The following is a 20480-nucleotide window of genomic DNA, read 5'->3' as shown; positions in this document are numbered from 1 at the left end:
AGGGTTCAAAGTCATTCTTTTGCAAATGGAGATCCATTTTTTCCCTGCCACCATTTGTTAAGATTGTTCTTGGGTTGGGGATATAACTCAGAGCTTCAATGCTCAGTGACAAAACAGCAGCAACAACCAAAACCCTACTATATTTTCTTTTTCTTTTTGTATCCAATGTCATTGATACTCTTTTTAAAAAATCTGTTGACCCAGACACAAGGGCTTCTTTCTAGATTCTTTTTTATTCCATTGATATATATATGTTCATGCTAGTATGACACTGTCTTATTTATCAGTGCCTTGTGGTAAGTTTTGAAATTGTGATATATAAACCTTCCTATTTTCTTCTTTTTAAGATAGTTTTGACTATTCTGGATCCCTTGCAATTCAGTGAATTTTAGAATCAACTTGCCAGTTTCCTTCTTTTCTTTGAGACAGAGTCTTTCCATGTCACTCAGGTTGTCTTAGAACTCTTGGGCTCAGGTGATTCTTCTGCCTCAGCCTCCCCTAATAGCTGGGATTACCAGCAAGCACAACCATCTCCAGCTCAGCTTTCTAGTTTCTACAGAGAAGTCAGCTGGGATTTGATTGGAATTGCTTTGAATCTATAGACCCATTTGTGGGAGTATTGTCATTTTATAATATTAAGTCCTTCAGTTCAAGAATGTGGGATGTTATATAATTCATACATATCTTTACTTTCTTTTTCTATAAAATGGTGTTTTATAGTTTTCTATAGGTTTTGTAGTACTTTGTTTAAATTTATTCTTCATTATTTTATTATTTTTGGTGCTATTGCAAATAGTTCTTTTCTTTATTTTTGGATTTTCATTGCAAGTGTGTTGAACTATGATTGATTTTTTGTATTGATTTTGTATTTGATAAACTTGAGCTTATTCTAATTTTATTTTTACTGTATTGCTTAGAATTTGTATATATAGGATCATGTCATCAACAAAAAGTGTTCATTTTACTTTTTCCTTTCCAATTGAGATACCTTTTAATTTTGCATAATTACCTGTCTAAAACCTCTTGTATAAGGGTAGAGTGGTGGGAGCAGACATCTTGTTTTCTTCCTGTTTCTAGAGGGAAAAGTGTATCTTCTTTTTGCCTTTAAGTATGATGCGAGTCGTGAGTTTTATATAGTTTGCTCATATTACGTTACATTCCATTCCTAGTACAGTGTTTTTATCAAGAAGTGATGATGAATTTTGTCAAATGCTTTTACTGCATCTGTTGATGTGATCATATGGTGACAATTTTTGTCTCTTGCCATGGCGTATTAGGTGTATTACATTGATTGATTTTTCAGATGTTAAACCAGCCTTGTGCACTTAGGATAAATTCTACTTGTTCATGGCACAAAATTATTTTTATATATTACTGCCTGTGGTTTGTAGGTATTTTGTTTATAATTTTTGCATCCATATTCATGATAGATACCTGTTTTTAGTTTTCTTGTGATGTCTTTGTCAGCAATATTCATTTTAAATGCTTGGATACCTAGATATTTTGGTTATCTGTGGAATTTGTAATTTGTTATGGATGACTTCTATAATATTTCTTCATGACTTTATCCAAATATATACTTGTTAAATAAAATGTCGTAGGAATTATAGTCAACTAAAAATATTGAGTTTTTTTAGGTTTGTAAAGAGAACTCAGTAACATCTATTTTTAAAATGGAATGACAGAATTTATTGTCTTTGTGGACCTGGTCTGACTTCTCCTCTCCAACATTTTTTTTTGGGGGGGAGGTTACTGGTGAAATTGTTTTCTGTCAGTGTCTGTGTCTATGTAAGACTCAGTTACACTATCATTTACATGAAAAGCAGTGAATATCTTACAGTGTGACTAAAGTAAAATGAATTTCATGGAGGTTCAGCTTGGGTTTGTATTTATTGTTTTACTACTTTATTGATGTGAAGTGTATAAAAATTGTACACATTTGTCACGTTTCTATTTGAAGTTGTAGAATTATTTACTGCAGAGGTTTCTTATTTCTCAAGAGCTTGGATGTAATAAAGTGGCTTATGAGACAGTCAGAAAATTAAGGCCGGTTGTGCCAAAACATCCCCATATACATACAATTGAAGTTGATATCTTAATCATAATTCTTTGTGAGTGATTTAACACTTTTAAGTGCTTTTTACATTTGTGGCCCTATCCAGTCATCATCAAACCTTAAGTTTACAGATCTGTATAGTAGCAGAGGAAGAATAGTAACTCAGGTGTGTAGACTTCCAGCCCTATGCTCTTTCTTGCAAATCAGATAAGGTAAAAATTCCAGTCATGACTATATTCTGACTTCTAAATGGCTTTGCTCTTTCTCTTTTTGTCCTTGGCTAGAGTTGAAAGATGGCAGCCAACATTTTGACCAATCTAATAGTTTCTGTGGTGCATAAAACTCCTCCAAAGGAGGGTATTTGTACTTAGTGTAGTTTCTGAGCAGAGTGTTTACTAAATTGTAAGAATTGCTTGACACTTGGACCTGAGTTCACTCTGATCTTTCATGGATTTTTTTTTTTTTAAATCAAATTTGTGTCTATCCATAATTGGAGAGCAGGACTATGCTTTTTCTTCCCTACTCTGTAGAATACCAGCCCTATTTCCAATTGCTCATTCTTGTGAAATTTCTAGGAATTATAGTATGTTGGTAAAATCTGTTCTGGACCATGTCCCCCATCAGTGTTCTTCTTGCCAAGAATGGACATGAGTGCAGTAACTGGCAATTCCTCCTTTTCCTACTCATTATTTGTGCATTGATGTTGCTCCACTGATAACCCAGTTCTGGCTTGTTTTTCCACGATGCACTGAAAACACTAATTAATTGTATGTTAGATTCTTACACTTGACAGATACCCTCATTTGGTGCTACAATTGAAGAACTTACTATTTCCTTTAGTTTATAATTAAAAGAAAAAAAATCCTGGGTTGAGGAACTTTGAAGTGACTTACTTGAAATGATAGGTCTAGAAGCTGGCACAGTTGACCTCGGATTGCCAACTCCCTGAGAGCAGGGCCGCGTCTTCCTCACTGGTTAGCCAGCCATGGCACTTACCTTGGCCTGTAGTTGCAGCCCAGTATGCGTTGAATGGATGTGGAATCCCTGCCGCACACCTCACAGCTGTCCCAGCTCTGCTACTGTGAGATTGCTTAAGCAGAAGTTTCTGGACTTTTACATAATCCTGGATCATCTCAGCATCCAGGGGCCATCAACAACTTTCATGGGTGAGAAAAGCCTCAAGATTTTTTGTTTTGAGATTTGCTGTCATGTCTCTGACTTACATAACTTTGGACAGAGGCCCTGTATCAGCAGTCACATGCTCTTGTGCTGGTGACTGAGCTTCTAGTCCAGTGTTGTTTTTTTGAAATTAAAAAATTTTTTTTTAGTTGTAGATGGACAAAATACCTTTATTTTATTCATTTATGTGGTGCTGAGGATCAAACCTAGTGCCCCTCCCATGCAGGGCAAGTACTTTACCCCTGATCCACACCCCCAGCCCTAGTCCCAAGTTTTTGATGGCAGAATTTTTGTAGCTGCTGCTTGGTGCCTAAAACTTTATGAGCCAGGCTTTCTACTCCCTGTTCCACAAGTTATGTTGTCAGAATTAACTCCATGTGAAATTATTCAAAAGAAAGTCATAGTTCTTTATCATCGTCAGTGACACATAAATGAAAAGATCTAGACAGTATATGTTTTGGAAGATAGAAGAGAGAAGTATGTAAGATTTAACTCTTAAAATAAAAATGGTAGCTGGTGATAGTCAACCCCAAACCTAATGATTTCCTTAGCTAACAATATTTAAAAACAAGTTTGGCTTTTTAAAACTTAAATCACCAGTTTATATTTACAAAAAATATTAAAAACTCAGTGTATTATTCATAATTTTATGTATAATTATATATAATGATATAAAACAGGCTAAAAGTAAAATTTACTTCAAAATTGACTCCAGTTTTTTCTCAATGAAAATGTCATTAAATCATTATCTTAATTATTAATTAATTTTTAAGTGTATCTATCTATCTATATATATATATATGTACATATATACCTTTAGTTTTAGGTGAACACAATACCTTTATTTTATTTTTATGTGTTACTGAGGATCAGACCCAGGGCCTCATGCATGCTAGGCGCATGCTCTACCGCTGAGCCACAACCCCAGGCCTATTAAGAAATGTAATGAGGGGTTTAGCTAGGTTTTAATAATCTGTATTCCAGTATAAAGAACTGCTTTTCTGCTTGGAAGCTGCATGGTACTGTACATTTCTTAGTGTTTGTTCCGCCAACGGTGTATACCAGAATTACCTCAAGTGTGTATTAAAATGCAGTGTCCTACCCTATATGACCAGATCAGAACCTTTGAAGGCTGCATGTTAACAAGATCCCATTCCCCATTGATTGTGGTGAACTTTAAAGTTAGAAGCCCACTGACTGGTAGATTGCAGCTCAGGATCAGCATTACAAAGGTCTGGGTGGAGTTTGTTCCAGCTAAATTTCCTGAACATTCTTAGACCTCTCTAAACATTGATGTTCCTATCTGGAAATGGGGATGATGCTAATAGTAGCTACCTTTAGTAGGTGTGAGAAAGCAGTGAATTCTGTGTAAACTAGTGTAGTGCATGGTATACAGCAAGTGCTCAATGACTACTGTTGGTAACAGGGGAATTGTAGTGATGCAGTTGGTGTAAGGTAGTTATATCCTTCTGTGTCCTTAGGCTTTGACATGGTCATGGGCCTGAGCTGGGTAAGAACCTCTGGACTATGTGTTTTATTTTTAGGCCTTCACATAATTTTCTGTGACCCGTGGGGTAAGTCACGAGATATCCCTATTGTTCATACGTTCATGAAGACACATCAGACATCCAGAAATCTTTGGTAAAAAATGCTTAGAAAGATCTAGCAATTGTAATAGTGAAACTGGAGTTTGAAACAAAACTTGATTCTCCACTTCTGCTGGTGGTTGGGGTCTGCATAAGCTTCAGGCCTTGGCAGCTAAGAAAACCTATTGTACACCAGGGGATGCCTGTTGGCAAAAGCCCAAAAGGTCATGGCTGGCAAAGCTGGGTTCTTTTCCACTATTATTAAGTGATATGTTGAAGCACTTAATGGTAGACCCTAGAAGCTTACCACCAATTTCTTTCTAGGTTCTTCTCTTGCACATTTGAAGAGTGAAGTCCACAGGTAACAACAAAAGGCAAGAGTGAAGGGAGTAGGATTTATTCAAGTGAGAAATAGAGAGAGAACTTCCCGCAAGGCAAGAGGAGACCTGATGGCAGGTTGCCACTTAAATGTACTAGACTGGGGGCTTATATAACTACTGGGTAGGGGTATTGATCCATATCTGCACTAATCAGGTCTTGGAAAAGTACCAATGCTATTAGTCAAAATCTGTGCTAAACAGGTATTGGAATAGTACCAAGCCTACTGCTCTGACCTTCTAATTGGCTGTGCCCTTTTAGCCTTGATTTTGAACTTTCCAGTGGCTCCATTCAGGTTACCTGTCCTGTCTTATTCAGTGTTATTTTCTGATTATGTGGGTTTGATTGCAGGTACTTTTCTCTGTGTGTTTTTCTCCTTAAGTGTTTGTGTCTCCTTTCATTTGGCTTTTAACTCCATTCTTCCCCTTGTCTCCATCATTTAACTGGTCATGATACATAGTTGTAGTGTATTATTTGGGTCCAATGTTTATATAAATAGAACGCCTTTTAACCTTTCTAGTTTAAAAAAACAAAGAACAACAAAAACCTCCTACCAACAATAATGAAAAGCCTCTGTATACCCCGCTTTTTCCTTTCTGTACTGAGCGAACCCAAGGCATTCTGCCATTGAGCTATATTTTGAGTTGGGTCTCTCTGTGTTGCCCACACTGGCCTTAAATTGTGATCCTCCTGCCTTAGTCTCCAGTCACTGCAGTTACAGATGTGTGCTACCATGACTGGCTTTTATATTTGATGAATATTTGTATTAGCATACTAACTCTCCAGTAAGGGAAAAAAACATTCCCATCCTGTTCCTTTGGCCTGTTCATGTTGCTGGCTCAGAGTGTGTTTTATTGTTTGATGGAGTAGATAAAAGTCTCCTGATGTTTCCGAATCACTCTAAATTTGGAATACACCTTCAGTATTCTTTTTGGCTTTATTGTTTCCTAAACATCTATTTAAATACAGTCCTAAAGTTTAAACGGAACACTGTTATTGTGACTAAGAATAATACTTGTAAGGGACCAGTAGATGAGAGTTCATTACATGTTCACAACCATGCAAAAACCAGCGTTCTCTCAAAGCATTCAGTTCCTTCTAGGGACTACTAAATTTTGCCTCTACCTTGGTAGATGTGTGTTGGTTACTTCCAGTGATCTGTTTGTGGAATAGTGGGAGGATCTTGAATTTTAAAATTTAAATTTCATGGGCTCTTCCTGAAACCCTGATGTCAGTGACAGTTCCAGGAGAAGTCTGTTGCCCATCACTGAACAGAACAGAATAATAATGCCTGATCCTATTGCATTTGTAACAAAGAGCAGAGCTTTTAGTTTTTACATTGAGACTTCAGTAAAGTTAAGAAAACTTGCAGCCCTTTTACAGGGAATGGTTGATTTGGTGCTTTTATTTTGCTTTTTCTTTTATAGTTCATTGGAAAAATCTTTATATTTGCTTCATTATTCTAGATATTTATTAGGTTGTGAAACATATGATATCAAAGTCACTGAGTTGAGTCTAAATTATTTTTTAGTGGTGAACTTTGCATATTTGTTTTATAACATTAAAATAGATGATTTTGCCCTTTGAATTATTCTTTTACAGTTTAGGCTCTTGTGCATATGTTTGTGATTTTCTCCACTCTAAAATCCCTATTTGCCTAAGTGGTTCCTTACCTCACTCTGTTCTTTCTTCTAATGATTCCAACTCTCAAAATCTTATTCCTACTTCATTCATATGCCACCTGCTCCAAGAAGTCATCTTCTTTCCCAGAGTCAAAAATAAATGAATTCTTTTTCTGCATTTTAACTTGCGTGCTTTGGGACTTTTTGCCTAGATTTCTATTTCAACAGCTATCTAATTATTTAAGAGATAGATCTAGGCAAACCTATAAAATTATCATTATTCAAATATTTTTGAGCTACAAAACATTGTAGGGTTCTTATAGGTGAACCTCATATTGATTTCAACACTAAGTGCATAAACTTTTGAAAACAAGCTGTGCTCTGAGTTACTTGAGGGGCTGGGGTTGTGACTCTGGTAGTTCGCTTGCCTAGCATGTGTGAGGTACTGGGTTCGATCCTCAGCAGCACATTAAAAAATAAATTAATTAAATAAAGTTATTTGGGGCTTGGATTATGACTCAGTGGTATTGTGTGGTGAAGTATTGGGTTTGATCCTCAGCACCACATAAAAATAAATAAAAACAAACATGCCCACCTACAACTAAAAAAATATCAAAAAAAAAAAAAACATATATTGGACTTGGATTTATGTCTCTTTCCATAAAGAGAGCAGAGTTTCGTAGGTAAGAATGTGTTTGAGAAATACCTGTTGAAATGAATTCAGCTGGATTTGTCTAAATTACCATTACTCTTCCTAAAGCACTTAATAATTAATGATCTAGACAGGATGCCCGATATGTGGGCCACACCTTTGTAAAGCCAGGATATTTGAGTACACTCTGTACTTTGCCTAACCCATTTCAATATCATTGTCAGATAACTAAAGTTAAACTTGTCTTTAAGTTTCTGGTTCTTATGTTTTAGTTTTATAGACCGGATTACCTTTATTGAAGGTTTTTTCTTTAGTTAACTTGTTCTGGTCTTATTTTAGCTTTACTTAATGCAAAAGTAGGAATTCTTTTACTTCTGCTTTTCCAACTTAAATTTTTTTTTTTTTTACCAACCTAACTCTTGCCTGAAGGTCTCTCAGTATGTTCCCACCCCTGCACCCCAGGAAAATGCTCCCTGGCTTTGTTTGTTTAACCATGGAAAAATAATCCTTTCCTTCTTTTGAAGTTCTATTCTGTACTGGCTAAAGGTTCAGTTAAATCACAAGAGATAAAAGTTACGCTGACAATCTTGGATGTTCCCTGCCCTTTTGCCAGAAATAGCAAACCAGATACTCATCTTGGACAAAAATATGTACATGTTCATCTTCACTGAAACATCTTGTATCTGCTCGTTCTTAGAGAAGTAGAATTCAGCTCACAGTGTGGAGGGTGAGGCTGTCCACAGGGGTTGGAGGCGAAGGAGTTTGAGGGGGAGCCAAGTGTGGTTCTGAGTAAATGGGGAAAATTGTGCTTTTTCTGTATCAATAGACTCTTTAATATTGTGTAAGTTTTTGCTTAATTTCCTCAAAGTATGTTCATTAGCTCAAACTTTTTTCCTAACTGGAAGAAATTTTATATGAGAAAAATGTCTTTTGGTATCAGAAAGAAAGCTCAATCTGAGTATACTAAAATATTTTTAAGTATCATGTATAACAGTGCTTTTGTTAATGTAAATTTCTTTTGTATTTGAATCAACAATGTTGCATCATAATTCTTCACACTAGATAAAAATTCTTTGTTTTTCTTTGTTCTTTTATAAGCTTTTGTGTATGCATAGACTTTTTTTTTTTTTCATTTTTAGACTGCCTCATTGTTTGGAGAGCCTGAAACATGAGACATTAGAATTTATATAGTTGAAACTGGGCATTTTAATAATTAAGTAAGGGGATTTATTTTCTGATGTTCTCTGGCAGGAGTGGAGTAGGGGAACATGTTATTGTAAATCTGTGGGATCTATGTATGTCCACACATATACATATGGGCATGAAAAGCCTTTTATTCTGCTGTTTTGATTAATAATGTAGCAAAACAGATAGATTTTATTGAGTTTGGATTGTAAGCTTAGAAACAGAGACCAGTGTTTCCCCAGTGCCTAGGGTGGTGCCTTGCACAGGGCACATCCATAACTGTGTGTTCAGTGAATGATTGCTTAATACCATGTGATGAGCTTGAAAGAGCAGAAAAAATAGAGTAATATTAAGCATGGTCCTTGAGGTAAGTCAGATGTTGTTTTAGTCAGCTTTTTTGCTGCTGTGACTAGAAGATCTGACCAGAACAATTTTAGGGGAGGAAAGTTTATTTGGAGGCTCACGGTTTCAGAGGTCTCAATTCATAGATAACAGGCTCCATTCCTCCGGGCTTAAAGTGAGGCAGAACAACTTGGGGGAAGAATATGGCAGAGGGAAGCAGTTTACATGACAGTGAGGAAGCAGAGAGAGACTCCACTCACCATGTACACATACATACCTCCAAGGCATGCTCCCAATGCCTACCTCCTACAGCTACACTCCAGCTGCCTTAGTTACCACTCAACTCATCCCATCAGGTGATTAATTCACTGATTGGGTTAAGGCTCTTATAACCCAATCATTTCTTCTCTGAACCTTCCTGAATTGTCTCAAACATTGAACTAATGAGGGACACCTAACTTCCAAATCATAACAGAAGTAGAGGCAAAGATAAGTGCATACAATAGGAAATGATTAATACTGAAATCTGTAGCACTTAAGGTACTTACTTTTCAATAAAGGGGAGACAGGTAAAGGGGGAAGGGCACTGATAATGTCATCTTGTAATTACTGAATACCTGTTTTGCACTGTTTATTGTGCTGTTTTGCATTCATGACCTCAGTGAATCTTGGTGGCAAGATTATTAACATCCTTGTTATTTTTTCACAATCTAGCCAAGGTTCAGTATCTTGCTCAACATCCCCAACTGATCAACAGATAGTTTTGAGAACTATCAGCCTCCTTCACTGTTTGCTGTTTAACTACTAGTTTCCTAGAGTTGTCTGGACCAGGATTGGTTCCTTTTGGTAGTCTTATATCAGACTCCCTCAGCAGCCAGATATCCAATAGAATCTTGGGCTCTTCCTAAGAGTGTGATGCAGACCCTGCTGCTGTCCATGGACCTGGGCTGCACCCACCTGTATCACCTCAGCAATGGGAAAGGGCATACCAGAGAGAGACTTAAAGGCTTTCTTTGTCTTTCATCACTAACAATATTAAAATCCATTCCTCTTTTTAGTGACATTTTAAAAACCTGATTAATTTCCATTATGGGAAATACTTTATGTAAACCTATAAACAGTTATGAAAAACAAAATAAGTATTGATGGTGGCCAAGATACTTCCAGTTTGGAGACTGATGTAATGAGTTGATAGTTCCATACTTATTCTAGATCCATCTCCTGGGAGTTTTTTTACAAATATGTTATTTTAACCCAATGTCCAGAAATTCTAAGTTAGTAAATTTGGGATGGGATTTGGAAAATCTTTTATTTACTTATCTAATACCTTCTGTCTTTCTTAAGCATTTTTATGCATTGGAACTGGTTCAAGAGTATTAAGCCTATTCACAGTGCTGTGCCCTAAACTTCCAGACCCTTTCATCTTGTGCAACAAAACTCTCTATCTACCGACAACTCCCCATTTTCCTTTTTTCTCCAGCTCATGGTAATCACCATTCTATTTTGTTTCTATGACTTTGACTACCTTAGATACTTCCATATTTTTGTTTTTACAATTGTCCTATTCACTTAGCGTAATGATCTCAAGGTCCATCCATGTTGTGGAATGTGACAGGATTTCCTTCCTTTTTTTTTGTACCAGAGATTGAACCCAGGGGCATTTAACCTCTGAGCCACATCCCCAGTCCTTTTTATTTTTTATTTAGAAACAAGGTCTTGCTAAATTGCTTAGGGCCTTTTAAGTTGCTGAGGCTGGCTTTGAACTTGCGATCCTACTGCCTCAGCCTCCTGAGCTGCTGGAATTACAGGTGTGTGCCATTGTGCCCAACGGTTTCTTTCCTTTTTAAAACCATATGATATTTTGTAGTCTATGTACTATCCATTCATACTCTGATGGACAATTAGGTTGCTTCTACTTCTTGGCTATTATAAATGGCTATTATAAGTGGTACGGCTGTGAAATGAGCATGTAAATCTCTGATCCAGACCTTGCTTTCAATTCCTTTATCTATATACACCAAAAGTGGAATTTTTTGATTCTATGGTAGTTATATTTTTTAGTTTTCTGAGAAATTGCCGTATTTTCCATAGATTTGTACTTTATAATCCCACTGACAGTGTACCAGGGTTCCAGTTTTTCACATCATCCCCAAAATGTGGTACTTTCTGTATTTGGGGTAGTAGCCCTACAAATGGATGTGGGATGTTGGAAAATATTTTGCTGGTGATTTTGATGATAGGTTAGGTGTATGAATCACTGTTTCAGCAAACTTTTTGTTGATAAATTGCAATAGTGCTAGGCTCAGGAATCAGTAAGAGAATACAGAACTTTCTAGTCCATTGAAAGAGCACTCAGTGTTTCTGCAAAGTTTGAAGTTTCCAAGGAAATGTCATTTTATCAAGGTAGCTAATTGGTGAGGTTAAATTGAGGTTCTATTAGTTTAAATGGTTTATAATTTTGGGCTTCTTCTTTGTACCTTTTTTCCCTGTGGAAATTTTGAAAATTATTTTTAATTGTGAAAAATATATACAACATAAATTTACTGCCTTCATATCTCTGTTTCCTTTTTTTTTTTTTTTTTTTTTTGTGGTGCTGGATATTGAACCCAGGGCCTTTTTGCATGTGAGGCACACACTCTGCGAACTGAGCTATGTCCCTATCCCTGTCTTCATCATTTTTAAGTAGCATTAAATACTTTGCCAGTGCAGTGCAGTGCAGCGCAGCTATCAACACCATCACCTTTAACTTTTTCATCTTGCAGAACGGAAACCCTGTTTCTACTTAACGATAACTCCTCTTTCCCTCTGATTGCTGTAATCACCATTCCAGTGTCCACGAATTTGACCTCTCTAGGTCCTCATGTAAATTAAATCATATAGTTTTTTTTTTTTTGTGACTGACATTTTTTCAAATTATAAAAGTTTCAAAACATTTGTGCGATATTTAAAAATGTGCCTTTGATAAACATTTACGGAGTGCCTACCACAGGAAGAGAATGGCATGTCTTCTAAGTCTAGAGACATGTTTTCTTCCCCTTCCCCTCTGCCACACTTCAGCATCTCTGAAGGCAACTTAGCATTGGCTAACAGTTTAATAGACAGGGTATTTGTTTCTTATTTACAGAATGGCACATTTAAAAATCTGTGGGTACTTGTTTCCAGTGAACGTGGGGTAGGTGATTTCTGGGAAGGAAAATGATTATTAGAAACATTCATTTAGGAATACCCTTACAATTTACAGACTGTGAATGTTTTAATTTAACTCAGGAACAGAGATGCTGTTTGGTATCATTAATCAGTACATTTGAATCATTACTCTGAATGATTATGCTTCATTTATTTTGTGTCAGAATGTTTTCCACACAATAATAGAGAATAAAAGTACATCATTAATTACAGTTGAGCAGCTCATACATTTGTGAGTATATATATTTCCATATTGTCAGACAGTGAGGAACATTTAATATAAGAAATAATTAATCCTTACAAAATAGTTGAAGATTTAATTAAATTATAGTATTAAATTCATGGTCATTTATAATTGTGCCTTATGATAATTTTAAGTAATGCTTAAAAGAGTTTGAGAAAACATTTCCACAAGCTTGTATCTTTTATTTCTAGGTAGGAAGTAGTAGTAATCTAGTTTCTAATCTTTTGTGGTAATAGTTATAACACTTTGGAGAATAGTTCAGCTTTTTTGAAAAGTGATCAGCTAATCTGCAGAATTGCACTGTGATGGAATTTGTGAAAGGGAGACTGATTATTGAAAAAAGTTATGGTTCTATGAATTTTGCAGTTTTTCCTTGATTGTAGAAATGTTCCTTTTTGGATAAACACTGAAGAATCTGTTCTTCTGAGTTCCACACTGTCAGTAACTGTTCCTTATAGCCTTTTTCCTTCACCCTGGTTGACTGGGATTGCTGTCAAAAACCACAAAAAACAAATGACAAAGCCCACACGCAGTTATTGCTATTTATGAAAATGCATTTGTGTCTTCCTTGGTCTAAAAGGCAGATGGAAGAAGCCAGGCCCCCAGATTTAATTGGAATTTGATGATGTCTAAAAGACAAAACAGGTCTGTCTCTTGTAGAAGAGACTAAAATGTTAGATGCTACAGGGAAGAGTGGGTGGAGAATGCAGTTTGGGAGGTTCTTGGAGAAGGTAGTAAGTGGCTGAGAACTTGTCCCCTCTCTTTGTAACAAAGCCAAAGTAATTTCAACACTGTTTAAATCACCAGACGATTTTCAAATGTTTTTGTACACATTGCTCCAGCTTACTCTCACATGAATTTGTGATTTATAACTTTTATAGCTGTTTTGAATAACTTGTCCAAGGATACTGCTCTCATAAATGATGGGGTCAGAAGTAGAATTCAGGACTTCTAGCTCTTAGGCTCATTTATTTGCATCACATTATACTTAGTGATTTACTAAATAACATTTCGTCCTCTGTTCCACAATTATGATACCCTTAATATGGAATTTTAAGGTTAATTTTTTATAGTTTGAAATGTTTGCAACAGGTTGTGGTTTTTCAAAAACTGTCAAAGCCCTATTCTTTCAGCATTGGAGTTCACTTTTGATTTTAGGGGAACAAAAAAAGAAAATGAGATTTAACACTCAAAATGATTTACATATGTATATATATGTTTATTTATGTTAAATAGTTCTTACATGGTGCTGTGATTTGAATAGGTCATCTCTAAAACTTAGATGTTGAATAAACGTGGTGATTTTAAGAGGTGGGTCCTTTAATGGTGATTAACCCATGAAGGCTTCTCCCCATGTGGATGGAATTAAGGCCCTTATTAAGAGGTCTCAAGTGTGTTGCCCTCTTACATCCCACCATGGGAAAACACAGGGATCCTCCCTTCTGGAGGATGCAGCCTTAAGTTGCCAACTTGGAAGCAGAGAGCAGCTCTTACAACCAAAGTTGCCAGTGCCATGATCTTGGACTTCCTGGCTTCCAGAACTGTAAGGAATTAAATTTCTTTATAAATTTTCCAATCTCAGCTATATTCTTGTAGCAGCATGGACTGAGACATAGAGTTATGAAAACACTCATTTTAAATATAGTTAGAAAAATCTACTTCTAAACTGTTTATCTGTAACGTTACAACTTTGTTGAGACATAATTCATACATCATGTGCTGCACTGTTTTAAGCGTACAGTTCATTTGTTTTTAGTATTTTCACAGAGTTGAACAGAGTAGCCATCTTAGGTTCCATCTTATTTTGGAACTTAAGAATACCTACTTTTAAAAGTAGTGGTATTTATTCGGGGACACCTGACTTGTTTTCAGTTTTTGGCTATAAAGAATAAAGTTGCTTTAAAAAAAGTATAGGTAATTATAACAAAATAATTTTTAAAAATTAGTGTCAGAATTTTGTGTTTGAAAACCTTTATTATATTGTATTATTTCTCAGCCATTTAGAAACAGTTTCTGCAGGGTGCTGGACTAGGAAACTTTACAACCTGTGTAAGAGTTGTGTGTATGGTGGGGAGGGGCTTTTTTCTTGTTATATCAGTGTCTGTTTCTCCTCTCCTGTTTTTGTGAATTTGTGTTCAGGAAGGAGAAGTTGATGGCATTTGTTTAAACACATGAGTTTCATGTACTGTGGCAAGAATTATAAGCGTGTATGTGGTCATAAATTTGTGTTAGATTTCTGTTTTGGCTTATCAGCTTCACAATAGCTCACGAATAGAAAATGTTACATAACATTTTCTTTAAAATTAGTATTTGCTAAGCTCTGGTTCTCAGTGGTTGGTACAGATTAGAATCACATGAGTTTCTTAAAATAGTAGCATCTTTGCTCCCCACAGATTGTAATTTAATTGATAATTTGATCCGGCTTGGAGTTCATGTGCCGTTAGCAGGCAAGTTTCAGTTCAATGCATGATGTAACCTGTGGCAGGATTGAGGACCATTGTTTCAGATTCTTGCTGTTAAAATTTTGGTAACAGAGACCTGCAGCTTAAGTTTTTAAAAACTAGTTTACCTTTTGTCATTGTGTCTGATCCTTCAAGAAAATGTACTGATTAAATGAAAGCTAGTTTAGAAAATGGGGGGCTGATTAAATCACTGGGCAACACCTCTGAAACTCATTTGCTGTATTGCTCATCTTTATATCATTAGTATATTAGAAAATTCCTGTCCTTCCTTCTTGTCCTCTTCTTTCCTTCCTTCAACATTTATTTAGTGCCTGATATCTGTTCCAGCATTGCTTTATACCCTGAGGATATAAATACAGTTTGGAGTCCTTATTACATTTGAGTTGGCAAAAGATGCTTAATAAATATTTGTTGAATTGAATGGAATCACAGCTGAGCCTTCCCCTTGGCATAGTGCTCTGCTGCATGCCTCAAATCCTTTGTGGAAATGATGCCTTTTTGATATCCAGGAACATTCCAAGCATTGTCTCTCACTTCCTCACTTGTCTGTCTCTTTCTCTTTTTTGTTTTCAGGGTCATGGCAACTTTGGCTGGATTTAAGCCATCAAGGACGAGTTGCCTAAGACTAGTAACTTTGATCTTAACTTTTCTGTGAATCACAAACCCACCTGGGACCCAACAGCCACAGAGTTTTAGGTAAGATGGGAGTCAAGCTAGCTGACAGAGAAAGGGGACACTCGAACTAGTGGGTTTTAAATCGGAGAAGGGCTGTCCCTGGAGAACTTATATAGCCTGACCTGCAGGTTTTAGAACCCAACCTTTTATATGGCCCTAGAAGATTTTCTTCTGTGGGGGCAGGTGAGGAGACGGCATGCTGTGTCCCTGTCCCAGTTTATCCGTTCTCTCTGGGTTTGATGGTCTCTCCTGTGCTTCCCTACAGTTACTTAGATATTTTAGTCAACTTACAGAAAAAAAAAATGTTTCGAAGTAGCAAAATGTGATGGTGCACACATAGTTGAGTGAAAATAGTAGCACAAGGGGTGACTTTTTGCTTTGCTTTTTAATTAGTAATTCTTTTCCATGGTTATTTCTAGCTTTTTCAGGCTCTGAACATACAGAAAATACCTTCTGAATAAGAACAAACAGGTCTGTACTGCTGAGTTATATATATGTTGCTGTGGTGCTTCTGTTGGAAATGAAGTAGGGTGGGGCGGGAAGATTGCAGGGGTCATACAAAGCATTCTTCTGTTGGGGTCCTTGGTGCTGCTGCTGGAGGATTAAATTTATATGTGATGGTGAATGCTTTTAACTCGAGGCATAGCATGCTCCATGTTTTTGGGAACATGTTTTCAGAAGTAAATTCTGCTTTTACATTGTATGTGATGTACTGGAACTGCATTTCCTTCTCTGTTCCTATACTTTTTCTTTGGACCATTTAGTGTGGTTATTCTATTTTGCAAATAATTTATTCTGTGGATACATGTGTATTGGTGTGTGCTGCCTTTTAAGAGATTGTGTTTGTTCAGAAAACCTTTAAGTGTACCAGAGGGGCTTCTGTGTGGCCACCACCAGAACATAGCTTCCTCCAGTCCTTGTCCTTAAGCCAGCAGTAGGCGCAGCTGAATTCAAAGAAGCAGCATGGCTATGGACTGTTTTCTTTAAAAACAGCCCTGGACAAAGCATTTCCTTAAGCAGTGTTGAGCAGGATTTGGAACTTCCTATGCCTCAAAAAAAAGTCTTAGAGAGATTTAGGGAAGTGCAAAGGTCAACATTACTGCATGTGATTCCTCCCTCCCCCCAGTCCAGGGCAAACTGACTTTAAAAAACAAAACAAAACAAAACCTTGTATTAAAACAAACATGCAAGCCAAAAACTCCAAACAAGAATTAGTTAAGTAGATGGTCATATCAGCTACTTTGAGACAATCTTCAGTAATGTCAGGATTATGGCAACACAAATGCTGGCTGATTCAAGCACAGTTTCAAAAATTGTAGTTTACAGTGTAGAGATGATGTGCTGTTTCAAACGTGTCATTTAGTTTGTTGCTCATTTAGTTTGTTGCTGATAGTTAAAGGAGTGATCTTTTATATCTAAAATATATGTATCAGTTTGTATTCTATAAAGATCTTAGTAAAGATTTGGGGACTGGAGAAATAGCTCAGTTGGTAGAGTGCTTGCCAAGCATGCACAAGGCCCTGGGTTCAATCTCCAGCACTGCCAAAAGAAAAATTAAAGATTTGGGGGTTGGCAGAAATTCACCTATAAGGTGCAAAGGACATGCATGGCAAGACAACAGTAAAGTAGTAAAATGGAATATAATTTTGGGGGAAAGCAGGTGGTACAGATCTGCTTTTATTTCCAGGTAAATTTTTTATTTCTAATTAAACTTTTTTTTCCCCATAGGCAGAACTTGGGGGTTCTGAAGGAGGTCTGAGTATTAGCCCTACATTCTGTATTCAGTGATCTAAGTGTCTGTTGTAGATTCCGTTCATTCCAGGGCCAAGGAAAATTTAGAAATTGCTCCTTATTAAGATTACATTATGTCTTAACATTCTTCTGCTAAAACATAGAGAATTGTTCTTCCTTGCCTTTCGGCATCCATCTAAATAAGAAGTTAACATATAGCACAGGCTCTCAGCCAGGCATGGAGTGTTGCTGCTTGTAGCACTGTGATGGGGTGTGCCTTTAACCAAGTCCACACAATCTTAACTTCTTAAAACTCCTCTTGAGTCCATTTTAGTTTGCCATCCATTTTTAAAAATCTGTATGAACTATGCAAAATTTATTTTTAGAGATTAAGGTATTATTTTATGTAGTTTTTTTCCATCCTCCCTTTTTGGTACTGGGGATTGAAACCAGGGCCTTGTACATGCTAAGCAAAATCTCCCACTGAATTATATCCCCATCTTGTTTTACTTTTCATTTTGAGACCGGCTCTCACCAAGTTGTCCAGACTGGCTTTAAACTTGCAATCCCCCTGCTCCATCCTCCCAAGTAATTGGAATTATAGGCATGCACCACTGTACCATATGAAATAGTGATTGATTCCTTTCTCTTACATATTCCCCTCAACTTTTAATGAGATCCTCCTGGGTGTCCTGGTGCTGGAGTGAGATGAACAAGTTGTGTTGAAGAATTCATGGCAACTAGGGTTCTATAGATTATTTGGCTTTTGTTTATAGACTAAAACATGTATCATTTTTATATTGCACCCTCCCCATTGTCATGATCAGTGGTTGTAAGTAGAGTTATCTTTATCGTGCACTATTTAGTAAGGTGTGGTAGTTGACATTTTGACAAGCTTCACAGGTGTATAAAGGAAATGCCGTGTGTTTTATTTTCAGTTCTATGCGGTGATGTTTAAGCATATGAAGAGTTGTTTGTAACTCAGTTAAGGCCGTTTCCTAAGTTTATTAATAACTTGCCATCTATGATTCTAGATTCTTGAACTGATGCTTTTTTCCTCATGAAATATGTTTTGCCTATCCATAAGGGAAGTGTGGTAGATGCATTCCCAGACCCTCAGAAGGCTCCCTGCATTGTCTGCCACTCATTCCTCTGCCTCAACAAGGCCATTCCCACTCCCACAGATGGTGTGTCACCAAGAAAATGGACCTCTAACTCGGGAACTTCCTTTTCCTTCCCCAGGTTGTGGACCTGTCACTGCCAAGTGCTCTCTTGCCTCCGTCTCCATGGAGGTGAGTCCTTCTGGACTGAGGCTAGCACTGGTCCTCTTGATCTGGTTCCTTGCTGACTTTGCTGAGGGTAGAACCCTCGCCACGTTTCCTCCTTCCAGTTTTCCTTTCTATGGATTATTCTTCCCTTAGATGAAAATCTCTAAATTAATATCATTTTAAAAAGTATAGCCTTCCTTTACTTTGTTTCTTTCTCTAGGAGAGATCTTTATTAGTATGGTTGGAATATGAAGTGTCCCATTTACCTTTGGGACTTGGTCCACGATGCATCAGTGTTCAGAGGTGGGCATTTGGGAAGTGGTTGGATCATGAGGGGCCCATGCCCTTGGAGATTATATCTTGCCCTCAGCCCTTTCCCTTCTCTCTGGTACTTGGCTGCCATGTACTGAGCAGCTTGCCTCCTGCAAGCTGCCTCCTCCATGATGTTCTGCCTTGCCATGGGGCCTAGAACAACGGAGCTGGCTCACCGTGAACTGAAACCTTTGAAACTGTGAACCAAACTAAATCTTTTCTCCTTCAAAATGTTTTTCCCTCAGGTACTTTGTCATAGTGCAAACTGACCAACACAACCTTTATTCTCTTTTGCCTTTCAGTTGAAAGAGAAATTGGGTGGAGGGTACTGGGGATTGACAAGGATACTCTACCACCGAGCTGTATCCCCAGTCGTTTTTACTTTGAGTCAAGTTCTCCCGAAGATGCTGAGGGTCTTGCAGAGTTGCTGAGGCTGGCCTGAAACTTGCCATCCTCCTGCCTCAACTTCCAAAGTTGCTGGCATTACAAATGTGGGCTACCGTGCCAGTCTAGAACCTTTTAAAAGAGTGTATTCATTTCTGCTTCCTCATCTTCATTCATCCTCTAGCTCAGGCACTTGAATGTGTACACCTGCTGTGAGCTCACCTAGGTTTATAGTCTCTTAACAGCTAAATGCAGTGGTTTCGCCAGTTGTCTTATTTGACCTTGCTTTTGCAGTTAACGTGGTTGATTACTCGTCTCTTGATTTTCTTCTCTTGGCCCCGTGCTTCTCCTGCTGCTGCTGCTCCCTCCCTCTCTCCTTTCCTCTTCCTCTCTCCCACCTTTTCTGTCTCCCTCCCTTCCTATCAGAAATTTATTTCTTACAGTTCCCAAGGCTGGGATTATGAAATTAGAATGCCAGCATTGTCACATTTGGGTGAGGCTCCTCTTGTGTTTCAAAGAGCCAACTTGTTCTTGTATCATCACATGGCAGAAAGAAGGTGAGAGAGTTCTCTAGGTTCTGTCTCTGACTTACTACTTTCTCTCTCACTGGGGATTGAACCCAGGGCCTTGTGCACGAGAAGCACGTTCATTACCTCTGAGCTATGTGCCCAGCCTGGGGATCCCTTTCATAAGGGTACTGATCCCATTCACAAGGATTTCACCCTCATCACCTTCCAAATGCCCCACCTCCTAATAATATCACACTGGAGGCTAGAATTTCATTGTATGAGTTTTTTTGGGGGGGTGAAAGGAATGAGGACACACATATTCAGTACATAGCACAGCAGACTGAAACCTTAATCCTCAATGATTTATGTTTGCTGTAGTAAAATTTGGAGCTTAAAGAGGCACAAAAGAAAAAAAAAAAAGACATCAGGTGGTTTTAGGTCTCCCTAACAAGAGCTGTATGAACTTCTCCATAGACTCTTTCCTGAAATCCATTGCCTCTTCCTGTCACTTCCTAGTCTCACCTTGTATGGGTCTCTTTTTGCCTCTGAAGTTGGTATTTGGAAGAGTTTTATCTTTTTCTTTGCTTTTTGTATTTGCTTTTATTTATTTTAGCATCTTCAAATTCTGCCTATATAGTATTGAAACCTTAAATAGACATCTTCACTTTTGTTGAGCTCTAGATATAGTCAGTCTACTTCCAATTAAACA

At 37.4% G+C, this 20480-nt stretch overlaps 1 protein-coding gene across 4 annotated transcripts in view; it reads left to right on the top strand.

Annotated features, from left to right (window-relative positions):
* Klf12 (KLF transcription factor 12) overlaps window positions 1–20480 on the top strand; it is a 431560-nt gene that overhangs the window by 42106 nt on the left and 368974 nt on the right. For 2 of the 4 annotated variants that reach the window (XM_047552642.1, XM_047552643.1), the window contains exons 2-3: window positions 15466–15588; window positions 15987–16038. The exons of the other annotated variants lie outside the window; for them this stretch is intronic. The gene's annotated coding sequence lies outside the window, so the exon portion shown is untranslated. The remainder of the gene's footprint in view (window positions 1–15465; window positions 15589–15986; window positions 16039–20480) is intronic. 4 annotated transcript variants of the gene reach the window in all.

This window comes from Sciurus carolinensis, chromosome 5, assembly GCF_902686445.1.
Source record: "Sciurus carolinensis chromosome 5, mSciCar1.2, whole genome shotgun sequence".
NCBI classification, from domain to species: Eukaryota; Metazoa; Chordata; class Mammalia; order Rodentia; family Sciuridae; genus Sciurus; species Sciurus carolinensis.
The sequence above is the reverse complement of the archived record's forward strand: the minus strand, read 5'-3'. Positions and strand labels throughout refer to the sequence as shown.